This window comes from Phoenix dactylifera, chromosome 1, assembly GCF_051530095.1.
Source record: "Phoenix dactylifera cultivar Ajwa chromosome 1, Ajwa_hap1_PhDact_Kaust_v1.1, whole genome shotgun sequence".
NCBI lineage: Eukaryota > Viridiplantae > Streptophyta > Magnoliopsida > Arecales > Arecaceae > Phoenix > Phoenix dactylifera.
The window spans coordinates 26,784,036-26,799,464 of NC_143190.1; the positions used below are offsets into that span (position 1 = coordinate 26,784,036).

At 40.4% G+C, this 15,429-nt stretch overlaps 1 non-coding gene across 1 annotated transcript; it reads left to right on the forward strand.

Moving 5' to 3' along the window:
* The first annotated feature begins 11,347 nt into the window (after window positions 1–11,347).
* On the forward strand, window positions 11,348–11,453 carry LOC120106346 (small nucleolar RNA R71). The gene has a single exon (XR_005508520.1). It is a non-coding gene; the product is annotated as a small nucleolar RNA R71 (small nucleolar RNA).
* The last annotated feature ends 3,976 nt before the right edge of the window (window positions 11,454–15,429 follow it).

Below are 15,429 nucleotides of genomic sequence, written 5' to 3' on the forward strand. Positions count from 1 at the left end.
CACAAACACATTGTGATCCTCTGAGACGTAAAAATTGTATCCTAATGACTCTTTAGGATATCCTATAAAACGAGCACTTATGGTCCTAGCCTCTAACTTGTCCGCCTGTAGTCGCTTGACGTGGGCCGGACACCCCCAAATCTTGAGATGACCCAGACTTGGTTTCTTACCATGCCATATCTCATACGGTGTGGTAGGAACGGATTTAGAGGGAACTCTATTCAATAAATAAATCGCTGTGAGTAAGGCATCTCCCCAAAGAAACATAGGTAAATCAGTGAAGCTCATCATGGACCTGACCATATCCAATAGGGTCCGATTCCTCCTCTCTGACACCCCGTTGAGTTGAGGTGTACCCGGAGGTGTCCATTGTGAGACTATGCCGTTTTCTTTGAGATAGTCCCGGAATTCCCCACTAAGGTATTCTCCTCCTCGATCTGATCGAAGAGCCTTAAGAGGTTTTCCAGTTTGTTTTTCTACTTCATTTTTGAACTCTTTGAACTTTTCAAAGGATTCAGACTTGTGTCTCATAAGATACACATACCCATACCGTGAATAATCATCGGTAAAGGTAATGAAGTAAGAATAACGTCCCCTGGCTAGCACATCGAATGGGCCACATACATCTGTATGTACTAGGGTAAGTATTTCAATGGTCCTCTCCCCATGTCCTACAAAGGGCAGTCTAGCCATTTTTCCTTGAAGACAGGTCTCGCAAACTGGATATGACTCGGAAGTCAATGAGCCTAAAAGCCCATCTTTATCCATTTTGTTCATTCTGTCCTCTCCAATATGGCCAAGCCTAAGGTGCCACAAATACCTTTGGTTTATCTCATCTCTGGATCTTTTGGATCCTTTGGCACTCACATCTTGCTCGGTAACATTCACAGATACATCCATATGTAAATGATAGAGACTGTCAATCATGAAACCACGTGCGACTATTTTATTTCTTAAATAAATAGAACAGCAGTCTTTGTCAAATGTAAAAACATGACCTTCCTGTGCTAGACATGAAACAGAAATCAAATTTCTGCTAGCAACAGGTACATAATAACAGTCTCTAAGTATTAAACTAAATCCAGACGGTAGTCGCAGATGGTAGGTGCCCACAGCCACAGCAGCAACTTTTGCCCCGTTGCCAACCCGAAGGGTTACTGCACCTTCCGCCAGCCTTCTACTTTCCTTTAGACCCTGCATGGTAGTGCACAAATGAGCACTAGAACCAGAATCTATAACCCAACTAGAAGTAGAAGAAACCGTTAGATTAGTTTCAATAATGAGCAAGTCTATACCTTCTGAAGGTGTGTCACCTTTCTTGTTCTTCAGGCTCTCGAGGTATGAAGGACAGTTTCTCTTCCAGTGGCCTTCGACATTGCAGTGGAAACATTTTCCTTTGTCGTTAGCCTTTTTCTTTTGAACTTCCTTCTTTGGCTTCTTGTCTTTCTTCTGCTTCTTTGCAGGCTTCTTTTTCTTCCAAGTAGACTTTCTCTTGGAACCAGAAGTCAACTCAGCAGCGAGGACATTGCCCCTTGAACCTTTCAAGGCTCCCTCAGCAGTTACCAACATGTTGATTAGTTCAGTCTTAGTGCATTCAATCTTATTCATGTGGTAGTTTACTATAAACTGACCAAATGAATCAGGAAGTGACTGTAGGATCAAATCCACTTGCAATTCCTTGTGCATGTCCATACCGAGCTTCTCAAGCTCCTCTAGGTCCTTGATCATGGTCAGACCGTGATCATGGACAGACTGCCCCTCGCGCATCTTCGCTTTGAAAAGCCTCTTGGACACTTCAAAACGAGCTGTGCGACTTTGCTCACCATACAACTCTTGCAGGTGTGCCAGTATGTCCCTAGCAGTCTTTATATTTTCATGCTGGCATTGGAGTTCATTAGACATAGATGCCATCATATAGCATTTTACTCTAATGTCATCGTCCAACCACTTTTTATGCATCTCACGCTGAACATCAGTGGGACGTGCTGGTAATGTGGGGATATCTGAATCGAGTATGTAGCCTATCTTCTCACAGTCCAAAACTATTTTGAGATTTCTAAGCCAGTCCTTGTAATTGGTTCCGGTCAGTCGGTTGGTCTCAAGAATACGGGTCAAAGGGTTTGAAGCCGACATTGTATCTGCAGAGAGTAAAGATTCTAGTTAGACTTTTGTACTTGATCCTAATCTGTCCTAAGGTCTTTCAGAACAAATTGTGACTCCCACTATTTTCTCGAATTCCTCACACTCCCCTGGTAGGAAAACGGAAATCCCACACGACTAGGGTTTCTAGTGGGTACTGCGGTCCCACCAATTTACATGCCACCTCACCTAACAGTTATTGGTGACACATAGATGGATGAGTGTACAACTCTTGTACAATGCTTCTTAAGCATGTTGCAGTGCAACTTGGTCTCTAAGCCATGAGGACCTCACCTAACAGTTATTGGTCTCATTTCTTAGTTAAGTCAGACCCACTGTATAACCGTAGGAATAAAGTCGTCATTGGGTCCTCACCTAACAGTTATTGGTGCCCAACCCCATCTTTACCCTACAACATCTCATGTCTATAGAGAGGTCCAGCCCCCCAATGCAACTTGACCACTGTATCCAGCCGAGACAAGTCAACATCAGAAAGGCCTTAGCAGCTCTACTACAGTGGAAGACCTATTGACTTAATATTGGTTAATCAGGTCTTAGTGTTTGCAACTTGAGCCTTTCATAAGAGGTAATCGAACAATTGGCCAGGTAAGCAGGTGGGAGGCTCCCCTTACTCAGAGAGTAAGGTCCTAATTAAGTAACCACCTTTCATGCTTTCCTAGACACCAATTAGATCAATTAATCTAATATGATTTGCTCATGTCGGTTCACTCTCGACTTGATTGAGGAGGTTTTGATTTAGGTCTCAATTGGGTTTGCTACATCACATGTAGACCCATCTACCCGACTCTCATTCACATCACATGCAAACGGCGCATTGCAGGCAGTTATAATCGCGGCAATAATTAAAGCTAAACTTTAACTAGGTGATGATCATGGATTCTAATTAGGTCGTATTACAAGCACATGCACATCAATCGATCAAGTGGTCTTCAACTCTTGAATTGGATCCAAGCTTCCTTGATTCGATCCTTGATCAACTCTTGATCCCATCGCCATCAACCGCTTAGACCCCTGTTCATCTCATGCATCGTCTTCGACTTGATCGTTGATGTACATCACATCACAGAAATACAACCAGATGTAAAATAAAAATAAAAATAATTTACATCTCCTTTTAGGAGGCACGCAGGCCTCTCAAAACATCAAATAAGATGCATGCAAGCATCTGTAAAATTTACATGACATCGCAGATCACATCGCAGGTCATTACATTTGATACCAAAAGGGTTTGAATCCTATGATCATCACCGTATGCTACAATTATAATTTCAGATCTGAAAACTAACTGATTATATCATGACATAGGTCGCTGATCATGCTAATCATGATTCTAAACTTTGTAATCCTATTAACAATGCAATTAGAATCATCTTTTTATCACATAAAAATCAGCATGTAAAAAATCAGCACCCCTGAAAAATCTGCATGCAGAATTTTTCAGCATGCATGATCAATCAATTTTCAGATCTAATAAGCCTTTAGATATTTAATTCTTACCTTAATCTACGAAGCCTAGGCTCTGATACCACTGTTGGGAACCCGCCCATGCCGCTGATATTTCAAAAATTTTTCAGATGGCAGCGGAATCGGCATGCACGAGTTCAACGTTCATCGCATGAACGTTGTTTCGAGACCTTTCGTAATTAGGTAAGAATTAAAACTTTTAAAACTAATAGGAAGATCAAATCTTCACCTTGCGCGGGTAGATGATCACCGCAAATCTGAATTCGTGGTTTTGGAAGAGGGTTCGCTTGAAGCCGTTCAAACGTCCGGCCTCTACGGGTATCCACACGAAGCAGGATCCGATCCAAGCTCTCTATCTCACCGGGGTACTAGCTCCCTTGCAGAGATAGCTTTGATGGCTGATGTCCTCTCTTTCAATCAACTCTTGATTGCACTTGAGAGGAGGAAGAAGAAGGATGAAGAAGAGGAAGAAGATCAAATCCCTTCGCAGCCTTCTTCTCTTCACACGCGTTGAAGCCAAGGAAGAAGACCAAGAGGAGGGAGAGGCCTCCTCTTCTTTTCCCTTTGCTAATGGCGGCTGAACCAAAGGAGGAGCAAGAGGGGGGCGTACGGCAGCAAGGAAGAAGCCTTCTCTTCTATTAGGTCAGCCCCCATGAAGCCCTCTTTAAATAACAAGTGGAGCTCCTAACTTTTAGGAGCTCCCTTGAAATAATTCCAAGAGGGGCGCCGGCCCCTCTTGTTGCCGCACCAAGCAATATGAAAGGAGGAGGGGCGTGTGCCCCTCCTTCATGGTTGCCCTAATCTTCATTAGGTAAGGATTTGGATGCCCTAATGTGGTTAAGTCCTAATCCAATTAGGCTTAACCAAATTGGGTTCAATCTATGCTAGTCCTAATCCAATTAGGACTTGAATGAATCATGACTCAATTGAACTCTTCAATCCTAATCCAATTAGGAGTCATGTTGATTCATTAGATTAATAATTAATTTAGACTTAAGGAATCCTAATCCAATTAGGATGTATTTTAATTTTAGTCCTAATCCAATTAGGACTCTATTTGAATCCGAAGTCCTAATCCAATTAGGATTTCTAGGAATCCTACTCCAAGTAGGAATCCAATTTTAATTCAAAATTTCTAATCTCATTAGGATTGTAGGAATCCTATTCCAAATAGGAATTCCAGTCCTACTCCAACTAGGATTCCCAGTCCTAATCCAATTAGGACTCTAGGAATCCTACCCGAAGTAGGATTCTTGTTTCAAGTCCAATTAATTAATTCCTTTTTCCTTCTTCAACTTTTTATCAATCAAATTGATTTCTTGTGATTCCTAATCACGATTTCAACCATCGGATCGGTCAATACTTCTAGTGTGTGTGACCCCATAGGTTCTATTCTGACTGGTAGTGAGATATATTGTGATCTCTATCACTATATCATTGAAAACTCCTTTCAATGGGTTGGAACGATTCCAACTCAACTCATTAGGGTTTATCGATCATCAAGATAATCCCTATGAGTCCCACCATCCACCAGTGACACCTAGCAGCATGTAGTGGCTACCCAGCAGAATGGAATGATGAACCTCTAGGTGCAGTTAACGTGTGATACAGTCCTACTATCGTGGATCCCTACAGGACGGAGGTCATGGACAACTCGTCAAACCCCATCGTCTGTCATATGTCAAGATTTATTCGACTTGAGTTCGATAGTGGAAAACTCTTTCTCCACTTTACTGCCCTGGCCAAGGTCTTAGAACTCAGTCTAACAAATCACATAGGATCACTCCTCTTCTATCAAGGTCGATAGATTCCTTGTAGGTGCATACCCTACTCCTACAGTGAACCTACTGCAGCCAATCTACACTGCATGGACCCATATGGCTAGAGACCATGTATGTGTGCAGTCAAACTACAATAACCTCACTGTGAGTAGCCGAAGCACCGCAGGTCAAAGGACCAGTCACACTACTGCAACATCAAGCAAGTCACTGACGAGTGGATAGACATCCAAGTGACTTCTTGTCTTGGTCACGCTCAGTACCCTTGTTCTCTAACAAGCACCTGCACTATCACTTCAGTGTCCCTACACTGTGGACTCAAGTCTCGTCCATCCAGAAGGAGAGTGATCTGTGCACTGATCGGATCGATCACCGTCCTCGTGATGATCCATTGATCAGGAGCATTTAGAAATTAATCACCAATGATACATGGCTCAAATTCTCAACTCTTGAGAATATGTATCATCATCTTATTAATTTCTTGGACGATTCATAGACACATAAACAATATGAATGAAAAAGATGCCTTTTATTTATTCAATAATAAATAGTCAAGTACAAAATTATGTCCCTAGAATCAACAATGTGTCAGCCAAATTGGCTTCTAGGGCATACATCTAACACTTATTATCAATCGAATTGATTACTTGTGATTCCTAATCACGAATCAACCATCGGATCGGTCAATGCCCCTAGTGTGTGTGACCCCATAGGTTCTACTCTGACTGGTAGTGAGATATATTGTGATCTCTATCACAATATCATTGAAAACTCCTTTCAATGGATCGGAACGATTTCAACTCTACTCATTAGGGTTAATCGATCATCGAGATAATCCCTGAGAGTCCCACCATTGATCGGTTCTTTCAATTTTGAAAATAAACCACGCAATAGCACGTATCCTGTAGGATAGTGATTACGGGTGTCGGTCCACAGGGATTGAAGAATAAGTTATTTTTTAAAAAAAAATAAATCACGAAGAAGAATTTGCTAACTTGATTTAACTAAATTAATCTATGAGTACGAATTGAAATTTATCAAAGCAGATGGATCTAGGGTTTGGAATCCACCGCGTAGCGTTGCATTAGGGACTGTGTTCTTAATTTTTATCTTTTGGAGAGGCATGCAAATTGGCTACAAGCCTTTTAAAATAAAAACATAAAGAGTTTTAGGAAGATCCATCTTCGGTATAGCATGAAGTGTCTACCTAAGTATGCTAATCTAGGGTGCAGCACACCTCATCTTCCTAGGCATGGATCATCTTAGACTACTTTAGCAAACATGAATAATAAATGGCATGCTCAAGGTTTAAACATCATAAAAGAAATATTTTCTTGAAGATAAGAATTTAAACAAGCTCCAAAATAATAAAAAAGTAAGAACTACAATGCCCCTGATACATTGCTATGGCTTCATCCAGCCCTAGATTGGACGTTTAGCCTTCCGGACGACCTTCCATCTTCAAGTGAAAGTCTTCCCCTCTCATTCTTTCCAAAATATCACAAACTATTCTCTTTCCCCCCTCCTTTCTTTTTTTTTTTATTTCTTTTCTCTGGTTCGGCTCTCTTCTTCTCTTCACCGAAACAGGGTCTCCCCTGTTTCTTTCGAACCGAGCTCCCTCCTCCTCTTCTTCGTCTTCCTCTTATAGCTCGCCGAAGACCAGCGATGGATCCCGAGAGAGGAGGAGGGCGTGATGCTGGGAATGATCTCGGGCGAAGATGGAGCTCGAAGCGGGTGCGGATCTGGAAGGAGCTGGGTTACCGGCTCGTTGAATGCAGTCGGCTGGGATCGCGGTGAAGGCTGAATCACAGGGATTGGAGCTGGGAATCGATGGGAGGAACGCGGACGGCCGGATCTCGGAGAAGACAGAGGAGCTGCTCACTGGTGTGCTCGTTGGATGCGGCTGGAATGGGCTGATGCGGAAAAACTGGATCTCGGCTGCTGGGAAGAGGGCTGGCCGCGGGATCGACGGGGAGACGCCGGAGGCGTCACGGGCGGAAGAGGAGGCGGAGGATCTGGATCTGGCTGCATCGCGTGGGACTCGTGGCTGGAACGGGCATGGGGACGCTCTGTGAGGCGAGATCATGGGAAGAATAGATAGAGGGAGGAAGGAGATAAACAGTGAAACAATTTTATTTATTTATTTATATTTTTTTATTATATTATTTCCCACTGTTCATATGAACAGTGTTTTTACGGGACACTGTTCATATGAATAGTGAATCCAGTGATTCTTCCCAAAATTATTTTTATTTATTTTATTATATTAATTATCTTTTTTTTTCAATTTATAAATTTTATATGAAGGCTGGTAAGGAATTAGTTGGGAATTGACTTTGGGTTTGAGGTGGGTCATGATGGTTGACTTGTCCTTGAGCCCATTGTCATTTAAATTTAATTCTTGCTAAGCTGCTTCAGATCGAACTCGACCAGACAAGACTAAAAACCGGACCGGGACCTAATAAAAAGGGTTAATCAAACCTTTGCCCCATACATAATTAATTATAACTTTCGATCGAATCAGGACCAAAACCCATTTAATTATAACCTTAGCTTGATTACAACTCCATTAGGTTACCAAATCGGGTCAACACAATCTCCTCCTTATATGTTTTCATGAAAGATTACAACCAGGAGAGAGACAAGTTTAGAGTCTGTTAAGAATTATTTACCTCTTACCATATTTTAAATTCATTTCAATGTTTATTTAATTTTATGGTAAAATATGTATTTATCAGTTTAAAAGCATTGATAAGTGCTATGGAAAGATAACTAAATTATAGATTATTAAGCACTTATCACACCCCCAAATCTATGTTTTGCTAGTCCTCGAGCAAAATAAAACTAGAAAAGAAGAATTTTAACTCACTTTCGCAGGCATCGCGGTTACATTTACCATATATAACAAGGCTTTAAACCCCTAGGTTACCCTAGTGGACGAGTTGTAGTCTCGTGAGGATTTTCAGTGAAGATACCCACAAACTTCAATAAATCAATTATTATTATTGTTATTATTAATTTCTTTTCTTTTTTTTGATAAATCAATTGATATGAAGTGAAAATCAAATTCCAAATGCATACTAGTAAGGAAATTAAAATCTAATTTAAGATACATAAATGATAAGAATTTCAAAACACACACGGTTTTATTCACTAAGTCAGCCCAAATCCTAGGTCAAAATGCAATTCAAGTTGAGGTCATTAAGTTTCCGTTAGGGAGTTGTAAGACTTATTTATACTGGAGTGCACAGTGAAATCTGGACCGTACACAAGCTAAGGGTTCAGATCTCCAAAATATTGCTAATACTAGTAGTTTCCAAGGATTGGTCGAAAGGACCTACTCACTGATTCAAAATCATCTTATCTGCAGGATTTCGAGAGTTGTGGATGTTTACTTTAGTACCTCACGGGCTTTATCTGTAATATTTCAGTTTACTCGAATTTCTACAACGACGGCTTTCACACTATTGTTTTTTACAAGGTCAATACAAAGTTTTTTTTTTTAATAAAAGATGTATAAATTGTGCACTTTTACTCTTGTGGTGATTTCTCCGTGTAACGAGCAATCAGTCGACAACTCTCACACCAGTTGGCACAAGGTGTCGGGCATCAAGACTCCCCTATGGACTTATGCTCAGAGTCCTCATCACAAGCCCACCTGACCTTTGACAATAGGTAGCCCTCTTCGATGTTCCTGACTAAATCCTTTTTATTGATGATTTTTTTTTTTTTGAATTAGATAAGTATGATTCATCAGGGTCCAAGGTTGCTACTATACTATCAACATATTGTCGAGCCTAGACCTTAAAAGGGTCGGCAGTGTGTAGTGAAATTCCAAAGTATTAATTAGCTTACAACTCCCTAAGAGAGACTTAATAAAAAGAACTTAAATTTATATTACTTTCAACTAGTTATTGGGCTTTTTAGATTTTATATACCTTGTGGATTTATCATTCTCGCATTCATGTATAGAAATTAGGTTTTTTTTTAAAAAAAAACTTTTTTTTATTTATTATTTTATGAACACAATTTTTTTTTTGAATGAAAATCAAGAAATGAAAATTAAGATGAATACCCCCAAACCTAAACCTAATATTGTCCTCAATGTTAAAAAAAATCTAAGAGAATTGGGTTGCCTCCCAACAAGCGCTAAGTTTATTGTCTTCAGCCAGACACTGTTAGGTAGTTTTTGCATCTCCTTCTATGAGGTCATCTATTTTGTCTATCATAAAACACTCAACTTTCCTCGCAGGTTGGTCGGCCGCGTTGAACATATTTAATTTTACCTTCATGTTCCCAAATGATATGTTCATTACCCCCATTCTACAATTGATGCATGCATTGGCTGTTGCTAAAAAGGGGCGCCCAAGGATCACGGGGATTTGTTTCTTAGGATTAGGTTCATGTTCCATATCAAGGATGATGAAATCTACTAGAAAATAGAATTTGTCTACCTTGACAAGAACATCTTCAATTATCCCACATGGTGTTTTTACAGATCGATCAGCCAATTGAAGGGATACCGAGGTTGGTTTTAACTCACCTAACCCAAGTTTCTCATAAACTGAATAAGGTAAAAGGTTGACACTTGCCCCTAGATCTAAGAGTGCTCGATCAATGAAATTATTTCCTAAGACACAGGAGATGGTGGGAGCACCAGGATTTTTGAATTTTGGAGGGGTGTTGTGTTGGAGAATAGAACTCACTTGCTCAGTTAGAAAGACCTTTCTGGGCACATGTGTCCTAGATTTTCGCTTTTGGGTGCACAGGTCTTTAAGAAATTTGGCATAGGAGGGAACTTGTCTAATAGCATCAAGAAGCGGAAGGTTGATCTTCACTTGTTTAAAAACCTCCATCATCTCCTCTAGTGAAGTTTCCTTTTTGCCAAAGGGAGAGGGTGAATTAAGAGCTTCAGGAAATGGGGCCTCTGGGATGTGAGTTTTGGCAGAAGGTGGACTAGCTGAAGAAGAAGAAGGTTTTAGAGGTTCATCTGCCACATGTCTATTCTCTTCTCCACCTTCCTTATTGTTATCTTCCCCAATCTTATTGTCTACCACACGTCCACTCCTTAAGGTAGTCAAAGCATTGGCTTGTTCATGATGAATTGCATTTAGTTAATTTTCTTGAGCCATGTATTGTCCCCTAGGATTACTTAGTGGTTGGCTTGGAAGCTTTTCTTCCTCTTGCTTGTTCAATGCATTAGCTAGTTGCCCCATCTGGGATTCTAGCTTGGCGATGGATTGCGTTGAGAGTGCACTAATTGTGTAATGGTTTCCAAACCTTGAAGGGCGTTCAACACTTTCTCCTCAAAGGCTGTGTTTCTTTGGGGTGGAGGAGGAGTGTGTTGAAATTGAGTCGATGGATGGTATGAATGAATATTTTGTTGGGTTTGAAAATTCTGAGGATTTTGAAAATTTTGGAAACAGGGTTGGGCTGTGTTCGAAGCTTGCTGCTTCCAAGAAAAGTTTGGATGATTTCGCCATCCCGGGTTATATGTATTGAAAAATGGGTCATTACCCGGTCTAGGCTGTGTTTGAGCAGCATTGATGTGTTCTTGCACGAGTTCGAAGAATTGGGGCGCTGAAGGGCACTCATGAATAGGGTGGGATGGGCTAGAATAGATAGTACACACTTATGCTTGGAAAGAGTTCATGTAATGCCCACCTATCATCAGTTGGTCAATCTTATGGGACAATGCATCTACCTTGCTAGACAGGTCCATAGAATGACTTATTTCACAAATGGTCCCTTTTCTTTGAGAACTCAGGGGTGCTTGACGAGAACATGAAGCATGGTGGAGGGAGTTTTCATTTAGATTTTTAAATAATTGCCATGCTTCATGCTCATTTTGAAGCATGAATGTCCCCCCGCATGCAGCATCGATCATCTGACGGTTTCGTTCAGTCAATCCGTCATAGAAACATTGCACTAGCTGCCACTTAGGTATTTGATGATGAGGGCATTTACGGATTAGGTCCCAAAATCTCTTCCAAGTTTCATGAAATTCTTCTCCCTCAGTTTGGGAGAAGCTCGTGATGGCACGTCTAAACTGGTTCGTTCTTCCTATGGAAAAATATTTTTTAAGGAATTCTTGTTGCATTGACCCCAGGAATGAATCGAATTGGCTTCTAAAGAATTTAGCCATTGTTTGGCTCTATCTTTAAGGGAGAAGGGGAATAATCTAAGTTTTAGAGCATCATCAGTAAAGTTCTGAATCTTGACAGTGGTGCAAATCTCAAGGAATTCATCTAGGTGTTTATATGGGTCTTCATTGGTGAGCCCATAAAAAGATGGGAGCATTTGGATCACACTAGATTTTATTTCATATTGTACAGCTGCTACTTCAGGTAATCAAATGCAAGATGGGAAAGTGTAAATGGTGGGAGTAAAGTACTCCCTCAGGAGTTTGGGTTGTTCTTCAGCCATCTCAGGAGGTGGGGATGATTCTAATGTTCTGATCTCAGCTCGAATATTCCTAAGGGTCCGTTCTATTTCAGGATCAAAAGGTAATAGGTCACATACTCTAGAACGACTCCCTTGCATACACTAGTACTTGATCAATCAAGCATGCAATAAAAGAAAAACACATAAATCCTTGTATTTGTCCTAAAATCACTAGACAGCTCCTAACTGGTTTGAAGAGGGCACCTAAGCCTCCAATCCGGTCTAATGAACCGAGTTGACCAGGTAAGCTCCCAGGTAAGTGGAGGGGTCACGATGCGTTCGCAAAGGTCCCACTTAAAACTCACTTGCCTCGAACAGATGAACTGTCTCCCTTATAGGGACAAAGCTTGCCTAGACATCAACTAAGCCACAGAGCGAAATTGGTGCAACTTTCGGTGATCTTCGTCCTATTGAGCTCGAATGTCCCTAGGGGCCAACGTCTAATTGATTTTAATTAAAGTGACACTATGTGAGATTGAGTTCACCTAAATTGGGCAAGAGTTCGGTGATGAAATTCGGCTCTTATCTTGTTGGGGTGATTGCCCTTACTAAGTGCAGATTAGTTGGTGTATTTGTATTAGGCATACATTCACACTTCTGCTAAAGTTAAAAGCAAACAATCACCACAAAATTTCAAGCTAATAATTAATTTAAATAAGAAAGGTTTAGAGGTTACCAAATAGAATTTTTCCAGCGAATATATATATATATTTTTGGCAAACCTCTATAGCATTCTCTTTCCAGCAGTTCTCCTTTTGATCATCCCAGATTTTTTTTTCTCGATTCCTGATCAAATAATACAAAAAGAAAAATTAAAAATTAGTAAGAAATAAAAAAGAGATAAGAAAAGTAACAACAATCAAAAATAATTTTTATTTTATTTTAGATATATATATATATTTTTTTTGAAAGTTTTTTTAATTAATTTTTTTTAATAAAAAAATTTTAATGATAGGAAAAATAACTATGCTAGCAATCCCCGGCAACGGCGCCAAAAATTGATCGGTTCTTTCAATTTTGAAAATAAACCACGCAATAGTACGTATCTTGTAGGATAGTGATTACGGGTGTCGGTCCACAGGGATTGAAAGTTATTTTTCTTTTAAAAATAAATCACGAAGAAGAATTTGCTAACTTGATTTAACTAAATTAATCTATGAGTACGAATTGAAATTTATCAAAGTAGATGGATCTAGGGTTTGGAATCCACCGCGTAGCGTTGCATTAGGGACTGTGTTCTTAATTTTTATCTTTTGGAGAGGCATGCAAATTGGCTACAAGCCTTTTAAAATAAAAACATAAAGAGTTTTAGGAAGATCCATCTTCGGTATAGCATGAAGTGTCTACCTAAGTATGCTAATCTAGGGTGCAGCACATCTCATCTTCCTAGGCGTGGATCATCTTAGACTACTTTAGCAAACATGAATAGTAAATGGCATGCTCAAGGTTTAAACATCATAAAAGAAATATTTTCTTGAAGATAAGAATTTAAACAAGTTCCAAAATAATAAAAAAGTAAGAACTACAATGCCCCTGATACATTGCTAGGGCTTCATCCAGCCCTAGATTGGACGTTTAGCCTTCCGGACGACCTTCCATCTTCAAGTGAAAGTCTTCCCCTCTCATTCTTCCCAAAATATCACAAACTATTCTCTTTCCCCCCTCCTTTCTTTTTTTTTTATTTCTTTTCTCTGGTTCGGCTCTCTTCTTCTCTTCACCGAAACAGGGTCTCCCCTATTTCTTTCGAACCGAGCTCCCTCCTCCTCTTCTTCGTCTTCCTCTTATAGCTCACCGAAGACCAGGGATGGATCCTGAGAGAGGAGGAGGGCGTGATGCTGGGAATGATCTCGGACGAAGATGGAGCTCGAAGCGGGTGCCGATCCGGAAGGAGCTAGGTTACCGGCTCGTTGAATGCAGTCGGCAGGGATTGCGGTTGTTGCCCAAGGTGACAACCCAAGAGGGGGGGTGAATTGGGTCTTTTAAAAACTTTTCAATTACTTCTAATCTTTTAGAGTTAATTAAGCTAAGTTGTATGGATGCATAGTGGAATTTAAACTTAGCAAGAGTATGATTCTAATCTAATCAACTATTAAGCAGCGGACTCAATAAAAGATTAGTCTAAGTTTGCCCAAGTATGCAATTCAATACAATGAGTCTTAATGTTGTTATATTGAATGAGACTTGATTAAGTAAATTGAATATGCTTGCAACTAAAGGATGCACGGAGAAGAGTTAATCAAGCAATGTATCTAAGTAAGTAAGTGAGTGAGAAAGTTAGATAACAAAGAGCATCACAAACACAACAAAAGTATAGTGGTTCGGTGCATCCCAGCACCTACATCCACTCCCCAAGACCTCTTGGGAATTTCACTATAATCCCTCAGATTACAGCCGGTTGTTTTACAAGCTCACAACCCAACTTGTTGTTTTACGAGATCACAACGAACTCGGTCGGTTTTCACAGGCTCACCGACTAGAACCAACCGATTGTTTTCACGGGCTCACAATCCAACCCAGTTGGTTTTCCCAAAGGCTCACCAACCACAACCTTACAACGATTGTTTTCCGGGTTCACAATCAACCCAGTTGGTTTTCCCAAAGGCTCACCAACCACAACCTTACAACGTTGGTTTTCCCTTTGGCTCACCAACAAACCTTAATCCCTTGATTCAATCCCTTGATTGAATCAAGTTACAAGATATTAGAACAAAAGTTTAAATCAAATACAAGCTTCTCACATAAGCAAATATAAATAAGTAAAGAAAAGAGAAGAAGCCCTCAAACTAATTTGTAGATGGAGGAACTCGGCTTCTTCTTCACTTGACCCTCTTCTGATTTTGCACGAAGTAGAGGATCTCCGAGGCAGCACACGGATGGAGAGGAAGCTTTGGGATTCACTTGGATGCTCTTCTTCTCTCTATTTTACTTTGAATGGCCCTTTTGTACTTATGGGAGATTTTCCTTGTAATCTCTTTCAAATCTCTTCCCTAAATGTTTTCTCCCACTTCCATACCCTCTTTCCTAGCTCTCCTCTTGATTTTATAGCTTTAGAGGGAGTGGAAACAAAAATCTAGCCGTTAGAGACAAAAATAGAGCCGTTGGAATCAACAAAAAACTAGCCGTTATGCCTCCCAGCGTGCTGGAGTCGACTCGGCTGAAGTAGGAGTCGACTCGGCTGAAACAGAAGTCACTTGTGAATAGTAGTCTGTCGGCACTGTAGCTGGGAGTCGACTCCGCACTGTAGCACTAAAATTGGAGTCGACTCGAGATCACTGTAGCGCTGAAAATCAACTTTCTGTTTTTTGTTTGTTCTCAGTCGGAGTCGACTCGTAGAGTCCCGGAGTCGACTCGAGCACTGTTTCTTGAAACTCTAGAGTGCCAGAGTCGACTCTAAACTTCCCGGAGTCGACTCGAGGACTATTCTTTTGAATCTTTCTTTGAATTTGCTCCTCCAACTTAAATCCTTTGAACTTGAAACTTGGGCCAATAAATTGTAGCTTTCTTCTAACTTTTCTTGAGAGCTTTTGAGGCTTTCTTATATTTTTCCAACTTGCTATGTTCCTTGCAAAATAAATTATCTTTC